General features: G+C 36.2%; 1 pseudogene; it reads left to right on the top strand.

Moving 5' to 3' along the window:
- The window catches only part of LOC144251766 (rho guanine nucleotide exchange factor 28-like), a 31,538-nt pseudogene extending 13,965 nt beyond the window's left edge, over positions 1–17,573 (top strand).
- Positions 17,574–18,026: the final 453 nt, after the last annotated feature.

Raw genomic sequence — 18,026 nt, forward strand, 5'->3', positions numbered from 1 at the left:
AAATAAGCAGCATACTGGAGACTGTAGGCTCTTGGAGATCAGGGAGTCAAATGATCTCCCATAGGATAAAGCACAGAATCAATAGTGGGTGATCAGTACTTATTGAGTGGAGTGCAATCAAATTCAAGTGTTCGTTGCATGCAAGACATCATTCTTAGTTTTGCAGATATAATATTGAATATACAAAGTCCTGATACTCACTGGTTTACGTACAATTTGAGAAGACAGACAATAGATGAATAAGCAAAAATTTAATTCAATTCTGGAAACTGGAAACCCTCAGTATCCACATGTTCCGTTAATGTGTGCTGTGGGCAGGACAAAGAATGAAGCATAGACCCACTTCCCAAGGAATGGATGGTCTCCTGTGGCCTCATTTATAGTCTTTGCACTGGCCCAGTGAAGTCTAATTGAGGCAGGCTCTGGGGGAGACCAGTTTTCTTATCCCAACCAGTGACTATTTTAGCCAGTGAGGCAGGGAGCTGGAGGCCTGATAGAATGTTTTCTGTCTTCTAAATCTGGCCTCTAGGATGTAAGGGGTCAGTCTGACTCAGGAGACAACTTCAACCTGGGCAGAGTGCTCAGTTTATAATGTGGTCTGCATGCAGTAAATATGTGTCCCTTGCAAGGCTTCCTCTCAGTCCTCCCTTGTTTTAAGACCTAGCTTGGTAAAACTTGCCATGCATCCCTAACACCAAGTTTGCATGAGGGAGGCTCTTGCTTTCAAGTGGGGGTTCCTATAGGTTTTTCTTCCTAGGAGGATTCAGAGTCACTATAGATGAGGTAACTGAGTTTAGAGAGGATGCAGGTCATGCATTTTAAAACAGCTTTTTCAAATTGTAGAGTGGCTATTCATTTTCTTATGTTTTTATGTTTTGTAGGTGGAATATAGACTTTTTCAGAATCTTCACAGAGATAAGCTATGTATGCTTTAAATATATGACTATGCTTTTTTGATTTGTAGCTAATGAAAGGTTTTCAAGAATTTGATATATACCATCTTATTTTTCAGATTATACAAGCTATACAGAATTTAACCTGTCTTTTATATAACCTTCAGGTAACGACCTTCTGCTAATCTTTGACCTTGTGAATGTTTCTCTTAATGCAATTCACTTTGATGATTCCCAGACTTTAGAAATTAGAATATCTTGAGAGGTAGTAAGTGATCTCAGAAGAATACCAACCCCCTAAGAGTAAGCCAGCCAGATGAGCTGAACTTCACCTGGCTTTGTAATCATGAGGCAACACCACTACTACATTTTATAGCATTTATCTGAAACCATAAAACAGTTCATATTTTTAGAAAATAGTGATGAATATGTTCTGGCTTTACATTTACAATGAAGCTTTTAGGTGAGTATAGCATGACTTCACATTTTCTGGTGAAAACTTAAATCCACACCTAAACTTTTTCACTTACACATGTGGCCTTAGGAGCACTTAGGAGTTAAATAATCCATCCACTCTCTTGTTTTTTTTTCCCTTCCCCATCGCTTAACATTTTTTGAATACCCCCTCTGTCTGTGCTGGACACTGTGCTGAGGGTTAAGTCCACAAAAGCAAAAGGACCACAAGACCTAGTCTCAAAGGTCTTATTCTTTTTCAAGGAAAAATAAGCATATAATATGTCTGAATTGAGGATTAGAGTGCCGAGGGATCCCTCAGGTCATACACAAAAAAAGAGGGTCAAGGTACCCAGTTGCTTAATTTACTGATTAAAAAATTGTAATGCTATAAAATCAATGTTTATCTAGTAAAAAGGATTTGAAGAAATTTGGAAATACAAATAGATAAAAGAAATGGCTTGTGAGTCTGTGGAGAAGAATCACCACCATCATCTGGTGCACATCCCTCCAGACTTCTGGATTGTTTTGTGTATATATGTTAGCAACACCTGTCTGTGCCATCCTCTATCCTGCAACAGCATGATTTTCAATGAATATGTAATATTCAAGTCTATGAAATTTATGCAATCACTGATTAGCTACACTTTTGTACTATTAATAACACAAAATGTGGACATCTTTGTACGCTGATCTCTGTAGCCATAATTTATCCAGTTTCTTCAGGATAAATTACTAGAGCTATTTTCTTTTTCTTTCTCTTTCTTTCTTTCTCTCTTCAATTTGAAAATGGGTCAAGAATCTGATTATTTTAATTTGCATTTCTGTGATTACTAGTGAGACTAAACTTCTTAACCCTTCCTGGTTTATTATTCATTCATATTTCATATTTGTATACCTTTTGAATCTTAAAAGAAATTAAGTCTAATTTGTCACCAAAAAATGTTAAATCATATTGCATTTGCTGTGTCCTTATTTATACTTCAACCTAATTACATCAAGACTTCATTATTATCACATTGATTAATGAATAAAACTTTGGATTACATTTGAATATATGACAGTGCTAGTCTCCTCTTATTTTTCCATATATTTACATATACTTTTACCAGAACTTTTGAATCACTCTGTCAATTATTTCCTACCAAGGCCACAAAATCAAAATTTTATTTTATTTATGAATTAAATTGGACAGAATTGGAACTTCTGCCATAACCAGTCCTCTTGTCTAAGAACATGGGCCAGTTATCTCTTATTTTATGTTCTGTTAGAAAGCTTAGAATATCTTCATATAGGCACTATATATATGTTTCCCTAATGATTGTAAGAAAAGGTATTGATATTTATGTATTTATTTTTTAACTGGTCTACTCAATTAACTTCTTTATTTTAATAGTTTTCCCATTGATTCTTTAAAGTATATCCCAGGTAGAAAATAAAAATTTGAAAATATTAGTTATTTAACTGTTCTTTAATAGTCCTATCAATTTCATTTTCTTGATTTATTGCTTCAGATGAAACTTCTGAAAGTCTATTAATTAACAGTGGTGATAGTAAGTTCCTTATTCACAGTTTGTGGGATTGCCTTTAGTGTCTTACATCAGAGATGCTGATCTGGAATAGGTGTTCTTAGAGATGAATTTATCATGTAAAACAAATCTGTTTAAAAATATGCTTTCTTTTAAATGTCAACTAAGGAATAAAAAAAACCTTAAGCATCCTGGGTTGTGTTACCTGGTAAAATACAAGTTCATCTCTCTTCTATTCAACTCTGAATGCAGCCCCAAGTGGATTCAAGTTTTAAAATGACCTCATTTTTTCAATGCATTAGGTTGAAACCACGTGGGAAACACCAAAGTCTACAGTAGGCTTTTTCAACCAGGCTAAAACTTTTGGGCTGCTTTAAAGATATGGTCTCCTTCCATTTCCATGCAATATCCCTTCTCTCTCCCTTTCCCTCCCGTTTCTGCAATCTGTATATGGGGGGAAAAATGGGAGTTCATAACCCACTTGAATCAAATGTATGAAATACGATATGCCAAGAGCTATGTAATGTTTTGAACAACTAATAATAAAAAAATAAATAAAAAATAAAAATAAAAAAATAAGGATATGGTCTCTGAAAGATTTTCATTCATGGTACAGTCATCTCTTTAGAAGCTGAATTTCTTATCCATGCTTAATGTTTTTACATAAGCATGTCTGAATGAGATGAAAATGAAATTTGATCATTTGAGAATAGGGTCAGAAAATAGACAGAATGAGTCAAAAAAGGAAAAGGCACAGATATTCTGGCAAAATAAGTAAAGAGAGAATAAATTGTGGATTCCTAAAAAAGTGCTGCTCTCTCCTAAATATAAGTGCAAACTTTAATTTGGGAAATGAATATCCAATCTTTGGATCCCACCTCTGTATTAGGGAAGAAAATAGTCTTATCCCAAATGATAAGTAGACACAAAGAAGTCTTCATAGTCATGCTGAATTATTCTAATGGTAATCCTTACATGAGAGTTATCATTGCCCATGTTCTGCCAGGTCAGGGAGTCCTGAGTGGTTTATTATGTGCTAATTATTTCATATTTAAAGAGCATTTTAAATATCATCTACTCTCCATGATAATTATTGTTCTCTAACAGCTCTTAAAGGTCATTAACCAAATATTCAAGGGAGCCTGAAATTTTAAAAATAATTCTCAAATCTAAAAATATGAATTTCATTTCAAAAGGCCCCATTAATGTCTTTTTGAGTCTTACTCTAAAACGGGTACACATTTAAAATATATTTTAGTTCTCTAACTTTCAAAAATATAGAAAACTGCTGAACTAACAAAGAACTAATAATATCCAAACCCCCATCTTCCCAGCATATGTTACATGGACTGTTTAAAAAATTCTTAGAAAGGAAAAATGTGAATTTATTCCTAAGAGAGTAATGATTTCTCATATGAGTCAAAACACACACATACCCAGATACCCAGTATGTGTCCATTTTCAATCCATCCCTTCTGTACATCTTTGCACTTTAAATGGGAACTTTCAAAATGAAAAGCTTCCAAGGACATTCACAGATAATTTTTTTGGCTTAGTGGTATCTATCCAAATCTTGGCAATTATTTTCTGTGATGTTGCCAAACTTTTCATAGGCAGATACCATAACTCAATTTTTTTTAAATATGTTTGTTAAGTCCTCTGGGATTTAGAGTATCTATTTTAATCATTCCAGCCTCCTGTTAGCAATCTATTAAACAAATGAATTCCAGCTTAGTGTTTTACACCACCTTCCTGTGAAAATGCAAAGACATAACAGTAAGTAGACTATTCAGCCATTTACATATATCCTGAAAATAGCATTAACTGCTATCATTAAACATTATGCTATAAAGAGATATTTATCAAATCTCTCCAAATAGTTCACTTTTATTTTTATGTCTTTATGAAAGCAACCTACGTGACTCAAGTAATTTCTGGTTTGGGATTCAAATAAAAGTTATTACTAGGTTTACATAGACTTTAAAATTAATGTGACTATTAATTTATTAATAGGGAGAACTCAGAAAGAGAATGAGGTCTAGAATGATAATGTAGAGTCTTATGAGTTTATGTACTGTATTATTACTAAGTAGACTTACTTAAATATTATCCAACAGCTGGCAACCAATGACATTTCCAGAAAAGGGATTGAGTAAAATGAACCTTCTGTAACCACATTTTATGCATCCTTTCATTCAAACAACATAGGATAGAAAATGTAGGGAAAAAATTCATAAAGTTCCAAAAAGCAAAACTTGAGTTTGCATCTTGCTGAGTATTACACTGGCTTTGTGCACATGAAGTGATATGTGGGCATTGTATTAGGAATTATGAGTCATCCAGAGATGATTCAAAGTATGCAGGAGGATGTGTGTAGGTTATGTGCAAACACTAAGGGAATCCTGGAACCAATCCCCTGAGACACTAAGGAAAAATGATATTGATTCTGTGCATGATTTCTTCTCTCTGTAATTTCCCAGATAATGTCATTAAGAACTAAAGATAAACCTATTTGAAATGTCAAAGTCTGTCTTTACATGTAATTTGGGAAAAGCACAGAATATTAAGAGAAATAGTTTGATTATACATTTTGTGTTCAGGGATGCTTCCAACCCAAGAGGCAAACAATACACAAGCTTGTTTATTCATTTGTCCTCCACTGCCCTATAGGCCTCCTTGACCATTCAGGATAGCCACATTGAGATCCACAAGCTGATTTTCCATCAGGAGAGCCTGGCTCCCAGCCACTCTTTGCGAGGTGGCTCCTTCCAAGACCAGGAAAAGTCCCGCAACCTGGAGAAGCAGCGTGAGGAGCTGGCTAACATCCATAAGCTCCAACACCAGTTCCAGCAGGAAGAGCAGCGCTTGCACCTGGAACCGCAGGTATGACCAGCATCAGCAGGAGCAGGAGGCCAAGGAGAGCTGGCTGCAGGCGAGGGAATGGGAGTGCCAGACACAGGAGGAGCTTCTGCTGAAGAACTGCAGTGAGCTGGACCATCAGCTCCAGGAGTACTAGAAAAACCTGGAGTGGCTGAGTGAGGGCCAGAGGGTGGTGGAGAGGGAGAGAGAGAGAGCATGGGCACCCAACAGGGCCTGCAGTGTCCAAGCACAGCTGGCAGAGTAGACTCCCAGCAGCCTTTCCACCAGGAAGCAAGGAGGTATGGCTCTTCCAGGGTGTCAAAGCAGCTTTCAAAGGCAAGCTCAGTCCTCCTGGGATGCTATACAAACACTGGTGTTACTCATTGTTGTGTAAGAGCTCACAAAAGCATCTCAAATTGGTATATAATAAAAGCTAGGAGCTTTCAGAAGCAATGCATGTGTCTTGACTTAAAACATGGAAATTTTAAAGACCAAGGTTCTATTGGATCATTGTATTGAGAGACACCTTTCCCTGAGGAAGGAACATAGAATCAGATTGACCCAGTGAGGTGAGGGCAGGTTTGCCTTAGAAGCATGTTCACTGTGACCATGCCATTTCTCCAGTATTTTAAGGACCCTGTTTATATAATCTATTCTTATAGGATAATAATTCTATGATTCATATATTTGTCAGTAATTATTCATTTTCTACTTTGCTGGATTCAATTTGTTCCAGGTGTGGAGGAGAAACTGACCTGAGGATAAAAGGTGAGAGGAGCTTTCCCATAGGCTCTGGAGTTAAAGATACAGTTTCTTTTCCTCACCCTTTTGTTTCCTTTCTACCTATCTTTTCTATCTTGCCTCAATGCTAATTAATGACATAGGATGTGTCTGAGTAGGATGAAATCTTTCTCAGAAGATTATGTGTTTTCTTTGCATCCTCTCTGACAAGGCTTGGCAATTCCATTATCCCAGGAGTTTAGTTTTCTGTGCTATATGTGTTGCATGTATGCTTTTTATTGATAGTGCATGAAGTTGTAAAAGCTAATGAGTATAAAAGAAAGAACTGTGTTGCATCTGATTTTTCTTTCAAGTTTGCTAAATTACATTTATTGCAAATTCCTTATGTATATATGGATATGTTTTCAATTTTTATTTAGTAAAAATTAAAATGTTCTGTCTTTGATTAAAATAAAGTAGAAACTCTTTAATAGTCTAGGACACTTCAGCTTTGTTATAAAAGACATTGTACATAGTGAGAATTGAAAGCTTTGGTTTCTAGCTCATTTAAATGGAATGAGAAGAAAGAGTAAATGGTGATATTCTTATTGATGTCACTCTAGTGAGGTCTTGATTGTGAGATTTTAGTAGAAATAAACACTTTACTACATTTGTTTAAGTTGCTGGATAAATTATAGTACTTTTTCTGTATTTCTTTACACAGGTAATGGAATTTAATCGATCTGAGGGTTTGTGTCATGAAAATTCACTCCTCATCCATGAAGCTTTAGTACAAATGTCACTTAATACTTTCAGTAAACCTAGTCCATCAGACATCCACAAGGATGCCACTTACCCCCCAAATATATCTAATTCTGATTTGGTGAGGACTAGTGAAAATCAAGTAAACCTCAAGACAGAAGTTTCTCAGCCTTCAGACGTCAACCATGAACTGTGGACAGCTGTTGGGCCCTATCATCAGATACCTCCTCTCCATGAAAGCAGCAAGGATTCTTATAAATATGGTAATTAACACCTTATACATCGCCTGTGTAGTTTCAACAAGAAATCGTATTCTCTGAATGATTGGCTCTTCTGTAGATTGAATCAAAGTGAGCCCTAATATGGGAGTCAATTGGTGATGACGAGCTGGAGTCTGTAGCACACACTTTTCTGTGGGGAAATCTGGGGATGGCCTTCTCTCAGAAGCATCGAGACAAACAAAGCCACGAATGTGGGGTTTAGGAAATGAGACAAACACATAAGAACCAGGTGGTTTTTAGACCCATGGCCCAAAGGGTCATGTCCCCTTAAAAGTGAAGCAACTTGTTCTTTATTCCCCACTGTAGACCCAGCTATATCCCAATACACATATCTGTTGACTCTCAGAAATAAAAGATATGAACAGTGTTTGCAATAAGACTTTATGGTCTATCACAGCAATTTCCTGTAATGTTAGAGAAATCTTCTGTACTGCTATTAAACACCCAAAATGAAACTGTTAACATCATTTGTCATTGTAAAAAAAGGTCTCTCCATAAGTACCTCATAATAACACAATTTGCTAATCCCATTAAAGCATTTGCCAAATATAAAGGAGGGGCAGCTCGAGTTTCCAACTGAACGTGAATCCAAATGATTTAAATCTATGTCTATCATAAATTGTTTTCTGTGGGATATGAGGTAGGGAATGAGAAGAACTTGAAACCTCTCAACTGAAAAACAGATGATATGCAATAGAATAAACAAACGGCTGGCCACATGGACCTGAAATAAATCACTGACAGTAAAATGTTTCAGGGTGCTTTTTTTCTAGGCACATGTTGCTTTGCTCTTCTGATTCATTAACTTGCTACTTACAGGGCTTTATGTTTTTGCCAGTGTGGTTTTGCCTCCTGGCTTTGACATAATTCAAAAACTAAGTTTAACCACATTCAGCTTATGTTTAAGAGAAGTATTTCTCTTTTACTTGTTTTGTGTATCTGCCTTCTTTTTCTATTGCCTTGTGCTTCAAAGTAGAAAGCTTTTAAACATTTGGCAGCATACCTGCAGTAGGTAGAAAATGTACCAAGGATTGGGTTGGGAATGTGGCTCAAGCGGTAGCACGCTTTTTATCCTTTTTTTTTTAATTATTCTTTTATCATTTTTGTTTTTTAGTTATGGACCTTTATTTTATTTATTTATATGTGGTGCTGAGAATCAAACCCAGGACCTCCCATGTGATAGGCAAACACTCTACCAGAGTCACAACCCCAGCTCTTTTTTTTTCTCCTGAACATCCTGCTGGTCCGTCAATTAAGAAAAAATCACTACCGTAATTTTAATTTCTAAGACATTTTCCTTGTTTCTTAGGGGTCAGTATTTTACAGAATCTTGTTTTGTGGCTGAAAGTTCTCTTAAATATTTCTTTGAAGATAATAATTATGATTTGGGGAAATTTCCTTTTGCTTTCCACATTCTTGAGTTGTGTTCTTGACTTTTCTAGTTGGATTTGTCTGTGTTTATTTTAGGCTTCCTCTGCCATGTTCCATAGTATACCTACCATTTGTATAAGAGATGTGTGCATGTAGAAGAGTGCCTGGAATTTAACAAGTACTCAATGATTTTTTTTGTCATTTTAAAGGCTTTTCACATGCCTGGATATTTATAGATCACTTTGAAGTACCTTAAAAAATAAATGTAAATACCGAGACTTTACAGGAGAAAAATGATGAAAACATAAACCACATTATCATTCTGAGAAATCTAAGAAATTTTTAAGTTCAAAATATATAAACCTTCATCTGTTTTGATCAGTTGTGAAAAGTAGACTGAATAATAATACATTAGAAATAATGGAGAAATTGCTTAAGTTTGTAAACTATTGACATTTGACATGTATCATTTTAAGTTGGAGAAAATTCAAGTTTGCCTTTACAGGAGCAGTTCTCACTTGCATCCTGATGTACTTAGTAGCTCAGGAATTACTAATAATTTGTGACCTATTTTATGTGTGGGACCCCCAATAATTTAAACAAATATGTGGTTGTGTGCTCTGCTGTGAACGTCATCCCGTGTTGTGGGGAGATTTGAGGTCTTCCACCTAGTTCACATGCCTCAGTAGAGAAATAAGGACATGAAAGTTCACTATATGCTTACCTAAGATCAAACAATAGTAGTAGCTTAGTGGGAGAAGCCTGGTTATGCAGTTCTAGCTTTGTTCCATCTCAGTTTGATTCTGCCAAGAGGACAAGGATCAAAGAAAATGAGATTTTAAGGTCTTTTCTAAGCATAATAATTCCACATTAATGATTCCTTGTGACTCTCACCACAGTAGATAGAATTTTTGAGCCAAATATTCACAACTCATTCACTCATTTGACAATATATATTGTTGGAACTAGCTGTACTATTTTATTTATTAAATGTTACTTTTTTTGGTACCAGGGATTGAACCCAGGGCATTTAACCACATTCCTAACTCTTATTATTATTATTATTATTATTATTATTAATTTTGAGACAGGGTCTCCCTAGGTTGTTTGTACTCTCACTTTGTTGCTGAGGCTGGCTTTGAACCTGTGATGCTCCTGCCTCAGCCTCCCAAGCCACTGAGATTACAGGGGTGCATCACTGCACCTGGCTCAAATGTTACTTACAAATTTTATTTTATTTTATTTTTTTTATTGGTTGTTCAAAACATTACAAAGCTCTTGACATATCATGTTTCATACATTAGATTCAAGTTGGTTATGAACTCCCATTTTTACCCCAAATACAGATTGCAGAATCATGAATTCAAACTTTAAAAGCCAAAATTCCAAAAGAACGTTATGAATTTATTGCTAAGGGAAAATACACCCAGGGTATAAAATAAGTTATTTTTAGAATCACCTAGAAGGTATTATTGTATTTTCTAGACAAGAGCAAGAACTATACCTAAATCAATATCATTTTTATCATAGCTATAAACTCAAATGAACCATATTCATTTTATACACTATTTGTAGTATCTTTCTACATAGATAGAAGCCTATAGACACACTTGCCAATGACTTGTCATACAGTTGCCTTAAAGTTGATACAAACATGCTCAGCATCAGAAGGAAGCCTCTCATTTATCACCACAGTGTTCCATTTATATCAGATGTATAGAAGCTACATTGTTAGAATAGCAGAGTAGCCTTTATAATATTGTAGTCCAAATGTATGGAAGGCCATTGATTTTAAAATGTTATCATAGAAAATTTCAAACATACAAAAGCAAAATAATTTAATGAATCCCATCTGCCTACACTGAACTTGACAATTATCAACTTGCAGCCAGTCTTGAGTGGATGTCCTTTTCTATCTCTTTCATATTGACTTATCTTTAAATGAATCCAGGGAATCTTTTAATTTAATCCCAAAATACTTCAGTATCTTTCTCTAAAAGTATGATTTGCTTTGTAAACATATCCATAATATTGTTATCATATCTAAAATGATATTGATAATTGCTACTTAAAATCATGCTGTCAGTACTTGTCTTCGATTGTTTCACAAATGCCTTTTCCCCTTGGCTTCTTTAAATTAGGATCCAAATAATTTCATACATTGTATTTGGTTGCTGTCTCTCTTAAGATACCTTTAATGTTCTCTTTTCTTTAATCTTATAATTTATGTGCAGAAAAGACCACATTATTCATTTGTTGAAAGACCAGGTTGTTTGTTTATTTTTCTAAAAATATTCCCAAACTCTGGACTTTTCTGGTTACATTCCCATGGTTTCATTTAATGTATTCTTCTCCTCCTTAGTTCCTATAAACTGGTATTTGGAAACAGAGATTGGATGCAATCCAAGTCTTATTTTTCTGACATGAAAATATCTCCATGGATGGTATTGTATGTTTCCTATTGCATTCTCATGTGACACACAATGTCTGTTCCTCTCTTTAAGATGTTAAGATTGATCCCTGGGTTCAGATGTTGCCAGCCTGATCTGTTATAAAGTTTGCCATCAGCTTCTGTCTTAATAGTTTCAGCAGCCATTGATGATTATTGCCTCAGTCTCCTATAGACATTATATATAGGGTTATGAGCTTATAAATTTAGAAAACTTCACCTATTTCCACTTTTCATCCCTAATTTATTCTAGCATCTCAATTATTTACTTTTTTTTCCTCTCTCAGTCTATAATGGACTTATAGTTCTCTATGACCTGGTCTCTAAAGGGTGTTACATGGAACATAATACTATAAGGTACAATATTGAGAAAAGGATTCTTGAGTGGGGGGTATGCCTCATAGTGTTTGTTTTCTTCCTTTGAGGAATTATAATATACATGAATGTACTCAAGTTCTGAGCAATTTGTCAAATAAGAATCTTGACTTACCTGGAGTTTCACCATCTTATATTATCACTGTTTTCTTTTATTATGAATGCTTATTGGTATCCTGCTTAGAAAAACACTTTGAAATGTGCCTCAAGGATGAGGTGAAAATGTTCCTCTCGGGCTTGCTGATTTTGAGGTCATGACTTAACAATGGCACCTTCTTGAGAGAAAGATAAATGTGAGAGCCATCAAAGTTCAGGTGGCAGATTCATGCGTTTCACTGTTTTTTGTTAATATGATTTCATCTTCAATGTATTGATTGCTTCAATTTCTTTGTTTCTTTTACTCTTTACTTATATAACCAATATAGAATATTCCAAATATGTTAATTATGAAGGAAATTAAGTCCAACTGTCACAATCACAACTTTAAAAAATTATAACACAATTTGCTTTCTTGACAAATTTGTATATGCACATACCACACACACACACACACACACACACACACACACACAAATGCTCCAAAGCGCATTTCAATGATTTTATTTCAGGTGTAATATTGGTACCCTAGGAATAGAAAGGGAAATCATAAAACTAATGTCGATTTTTTTTTTGCTTCAGATATCAAGTCCAGATTTGTTTTCATTCTAGAGGCTCACATCCTGTTTGTGGCTGTCTATGGAAAATTGAGTTGAGCAAAATTAGGGACAGAGACCAATTTTCCTTTGCTCTGAAGATACCTCAAGCTCTCTACAGTAAAAGTTTTCCACTAGATGGAAAATATTGTTAATTAATGCTCCTCAGAAAAAACAGTGATTGCCACTAATGCCATCAGGAAATAATTTTTCAATGTTTCAGAGTGTAAGCATGAATCAATCACTAAATAGGGAATACAACTTATTTTGCAGAGTTGGAACATTAATGATAAAATCATAGGTATTTCAGGTACAGTTATTCTAGGAAAGTGTGAATTTTGATTTTAGGAATGTGCACGAGGAATATAGTCATGAGAAGTACAATTTAGAGCACTTGATTAAAATAAACAAGGGCAGAGCCAAGACTGCGAAGGAATGAGGTTCTGTTCTGTGACCCCGTTGAAAAGGATGGAATGGGATGGATGAGACATGAGGGGCTTGAGTGGTGTGTTATCAGTGATTTTGATAGTAAACTAAACATGCTTTGGTGCTGGACTTCTGGACTCTTGGCCATTGGGTACACAGTTGAGCTAAATTCATACTTTGGCAGTTGTTGTTTATGATGAAAATTACACAGTGATTTTGAGTTGAAATAAAATTTTCGTTTAAAAATTAAAATGATCATGATTTTAAATGTGTTTCTATTCAGAAGAAGGCCAAGACTACATTAATTTAATATTTTTACATTATAGACAACACTTTCCTGCTTGTCACAAATTTATTCTTTATGAAAGTTGCTATGAGGTTTAACAAGAGGAGAGATCAAGTGTAGATTATGAGTGTGGATGTTATTTTCAACTCATTAGTTAGCCTTCCAAATTCTATCCTTTGAGGATTGTGTGTGGGCTTGCCTCAAATATGTTGGGAAAAGCAAAGATAGAGGGGTGGAAAAATGTCTGACTCCCACTATAAAAACATTATTTTAAGTACAGCTTCAGGTAATGAATTTGATTGCATTTCCTCAGTAAAAAAAGGAAGGGAAACACATTTTTTTTAACTTCTAGTATGTTACTTGATAAATCAATCTGCCAAAACACACATGTAAAAATTCACATGCTATGTGACAAGTTTGAGAGGCTTTTGTCATGATTTCAGTTCAATCCTTCATGAGCTGATGTTCAGAGGGGATGTGAATTGCCCAGGATTTTTTCATTTCACCTTATGGTTTAGGAGATTTCATTTGCTTCATAGTTTAGGGGCCACTTTCTTTATTCTAAATATGACACACAGTTGTATTTCACACATGGTGTCTTAGACTGATCTTTAAAAACAGCCAATTATTGAGTTGGCTCAAAATAATAATAATGATGAGCTGACGGGAGGGTGACTGATTCTCTTCCCTGTTAGAATTTCCAATTCTGAGTGAGAAAAGTCTGAAGATGATAAATACAAATGTCAACAAACAGGTTTCCACTAGGAGATAAAGATCAGGAGACTCAGGGAATTGCCCCTGATTATCATTCCTCCATGCATGCATGTCCCTCGGCAGTTTGGGTATTTTTTTGCCCCATGTATCCCCAAGAGAAAGCAGCCATGACAACTAGAATGTAAATAACTGTAATTTAAAAACTGCATCAGAAGACTAACTAGACCCCATAGTGGTCCTCATAAATATGAGGATGGAAATTTCGTGTAGAGGATGAAATTTTAGTCTGTGAACAGAACCCTCACTATGAAGCAGAAAAATCCCTGAAACAAGATTCCACTTTTTCACTTGCTATAGCCAGGTTTGGGGGGTTTTTATGTGCATCAGCCTATTTGTCCTTATTTTAAACTTAATAATACTCATTCTGTTTCATTTCCATAGATATGGTTAGGATCAAATTAGTTCTGTTATGTCAAGAGAGACAGTGTTGGTTCTTTGCAGTCTGAAGTTTTGTTTCATTATAATAGTATTCAATTTTTAGTGGACCAAAATTATGATTGTATTAATACTTCTCTGTTATTTAAAAATAAACCATTCAATTTTTATCTCTTATTAACAGGCATTTTGATCATAAATGGATGATTAATTTTATGCCCCAAGAATCCTGCTTTTGGGATCAGCAATGTTTAATTTTCACAAATGTTTCTTTCAGCTTGGGGTTCTATGTGATGATAGTATTCTCTAGGGTAAAATGTGTGGAAAAAGGTGGCTGGCCCTGAGAAGCCCACTATTGCTGTGCTGGAGTTCTTTCAGGGTTGAAAGGGAGTAATAAAGCCAGAAATCATGGAACGATTCCAATTTCAAAGACAAACTGTCTGACCTTGCCTGCATAGTTCAGGTAGAAACCAAGAAGGTACACAGAGAAGGAAATTGAGTTCCTGTCCAGGTGATGCACAACCACAACATCATCCAGCAATATATCTGAAATTACATCATGGGCCATTTTATCATCAGGCTCAACAAGGTCTTGTTAGAAATGTTTTCTACTATACTTTTGTTCTAATTTGAAAGCATTTTTATTAAATCTCTGCATTCTCTCTCTCTCTCTCTCTCTCTCTCTCTCTCTCTCTCACACACACACACACACACACACACACGCACACACACACACATACACACAGTTTCCCCACCCCACCATTCCTTCTTGTTCCTCTATCTTCCTAAACTCAAGCCTACAATTTAATTTAAGGTAATTCTTCCTATTATACATTTGGTTCCCTGGCTTGTTCTTTGGACAAGTCTCTTGTAGCCATTAAAGAGATTTCCTAGGTTCTCAGGCCCATCAGTGTTCAGGACCTTTTGCTACATGTTTCACCTCCAGAAGAAGGAAACTTACACATATTAAGGGCTTCCAGTGTGCCTGACATTGTCACAATTCTCAGCAGTCACCTCCCAGATCCTTGTTCAACAGATGAACAAGGATCTCAGTGTAATATTTCTTGCCATGGCCAGATTCTTTTTTGAAGAGAAGGCTGTGACTAGAACAGCTTTGGTGTCTGCTCACTCTGCTACATAGAAGTTTTAAGAGTTTTTTTCTTCCTTTGAAGTTGTGTGATATTTACATAAGTAGTTGAACTGGGGCTTTTTGTATTTAGAAGTGGCTCATTCAATGGCTGGAAAAAAAATGGAGCGTATGAATGTGTGGCATGGCCACCAATAGTCATACTCTGTCTCCTAATGAGTAAAAATGATGGGGAACATTCTAGATTGATATGTTCTGATAGTGAAATCTGTTGGGGATATTTGTGTTTTTTGCCTGATTAAATGGACAAGGTTTCTAGTTCTGTAATAACTGTTGTCAGTTTTAAAAGGCTCATGATGTCTTTGCTTTTGTATTTTTTTTTCTCTTTTGGTTCAAAATGTAGAACTTTTGGGAGGGCAAGTATTAAACATCCAGGTTCTCTTACCTCAGAAAAGATGCACAAGCCATTTCTGGCACACTGAGAAATAAGGACCCTGAGACTCTGGAGCTGCTTAAGCAAGGTGTCTTCACAGGTCACGGTCCTCTGAATGGAGAGCTAAATAACATCCTAGCTGTGTGATGTCCTGCTTAGAGTTTAGCCTAAGGAAAGTTTCTGCAGTCAGAGAGGGTCCTGAATGAATGATGGCAGTTAGAAACATCCTCTGTAGTTGTTTTCTCTGTTGTTATTGAGTTATTGGCATTTGAGGTAAGGATTTGGTATCAGGGGCAGGAGAATAAAGTCATCTCATTGTCGGTGGATTTTTTCTTCGTACCCCATGGGCATGTAAAAGGTCAGGGTCTGAGTCATGGCCAGGGCTGGCCTAAGTCTTTGAGCATTCTGTGGAGGGCAGCCTTCCTCCCTCCTTTCCTTTCCTTTCCTTCAGAGGCACAGTTCAGCTTTTGGCACTGCTTCTGGGGGAGTCCTGTGTCTATTTCTGTGGCCCTGCTTGGCCTGACCCCATCGGTCACCCTCCTATTGGAAATTTGGTAATCAAAGAAATGATGAGTAGCAAAGGCCACCACCTTCCTGAAGATAGATCCTTGTGGGGACAGTCTGCTGTTCATTTCTGCTAAGCCTTGTGGACTCCTTTACTAGCAACCAAAGATCTGTGTCAGGAGGGTAAAAGTCACAAGCATTTTTTGTCATTAGAATGCTAACAGGCATAATATTCATCCAGATAATAGATGCTTTGAATAAGATGTGGCAAGAATTAGAATGGGCTCTAGTTAATGGCTGACAATGAAGAAGGTGGGCCTCAGGGCAGTTCACCCTCCCTGCCCACCTGGATTTCCATGCCTGCTCTACTTTTGGCTCCAACAGAAGCTGGTTATTTGTAATATTGCCTTATGGCTGTGCCTCAGGGAGGGTGGTTAATGGAAGAAGTGCAGTGAAAATGATTTGCAGTAAGTGTCTTCCTTCAAATCAATCATCTCCCTTTTAAACCCTACTATTAAAGAGTTTTACCACAAAGGGGGTGCCGAACCCTGCTGTTGCTAGGTAAACAGAAAGGGGAGGGCAGTTCAATCCCAGCCATAGTTGATATTGGCTTGATTTTCTTCAAGAATCTGTCTACTCTTGCTATGGATTCTGAGTAGTGTTAACAGATCTGTGCAATGGTAAGGCCTGAGGGTCTCTCTTGTTCCTCGACTTCTTTCTCCCCACACCTAGCCCATACCAGTGAAGTCTCATGTACTTTGTGATTTTAATATTGAGGTCATTCCTTAATTTTGAGGTATTCTGAGGAAAGGGGCTTTGTTGATAGAAATATGGTTTACTATGTGTCACTGGACTATATATTTTCAAGTCCTGGACCCATTAATAAAGTGGGGGTGGGCGACCTTTACTCAAAGGTAGCCATGATTTAACAGCTGTGAATAATAACCTCTTCATTCCCATGATGCTTCCCTAGGTGGATTTTGTAAAGGTGATTTGTAGCCACAGAGATATTTCTGCACACAATACAATATCTCTTAATGATACTGACAAAAATCATTAGATATCTATTATGTTCCTTTCTGCCTGGGCTCTGCCTATCTCTCTGTGGCTGACTTTCCTGGGTGCAGTGCTTCCTAATCTTTGAGATCTAGTTTCATGTGCTTTGTATCCCAAGCTGGCTGTCCTGTAACCTGTGCTGTCTGTCTGTTTCAGATCTGGACACCTCCCGAACTGAGTCCCCAACCCCACAGGACACAAATCCTCACTACCATCAGCCACAAACATTTAAAGCAGAGCAAAGTTAAATCTACAGATAGTGGCCAGACAAGATGGGGAAGTTGGAAATAAAGGGAGCTGAAGAAAATATTTTTTAGCTCTAATTGTGTTTTCATTATTTTTTCAAAAATGCAACAGACAAACCACTGGCATTTCTGATTTGTGTGTATGATTGTGCCCAAATTGCTTTATGAATATTTACCATTTCATGCAAGTTGATTTTTTTGCATGAGTCTAATAATTAAGTTATTGAGAACAGTTCTGTTTGTATAATCTTTAACTTATCACACCTACTTTCAACTTTCTGGAGGAGAAATTAACTTGAATAAGCAGAGTATATTAAAATTGTTTTGACTTTAAATTCCACATTGCATTTTTTGCACAGTCATCTGGATTTTTGAAATATCCTTTAAGATCAGGGTGAAGCAACTTGGATTTAAAGATTGATGTTCATAAGGGGTAAACTTTCACTGTCACAGTGA

This window comes from Urocitellus parryii, unplaced genomic scaffold, assembly GCF_045843805.1.
Source record: "Urocitellus parryii isolate mUroPar1 unplaced genomic scaffold, mUroPar1.hap1 Scaffold_203, whole genome shotgun sequence".
NCBI classification, from domain to species: Eukaryota; Metazoa; Chordata; class Mammalia; order Rodentia; family Sciuridae; genus Urocitellus; species Urocitellus parryii.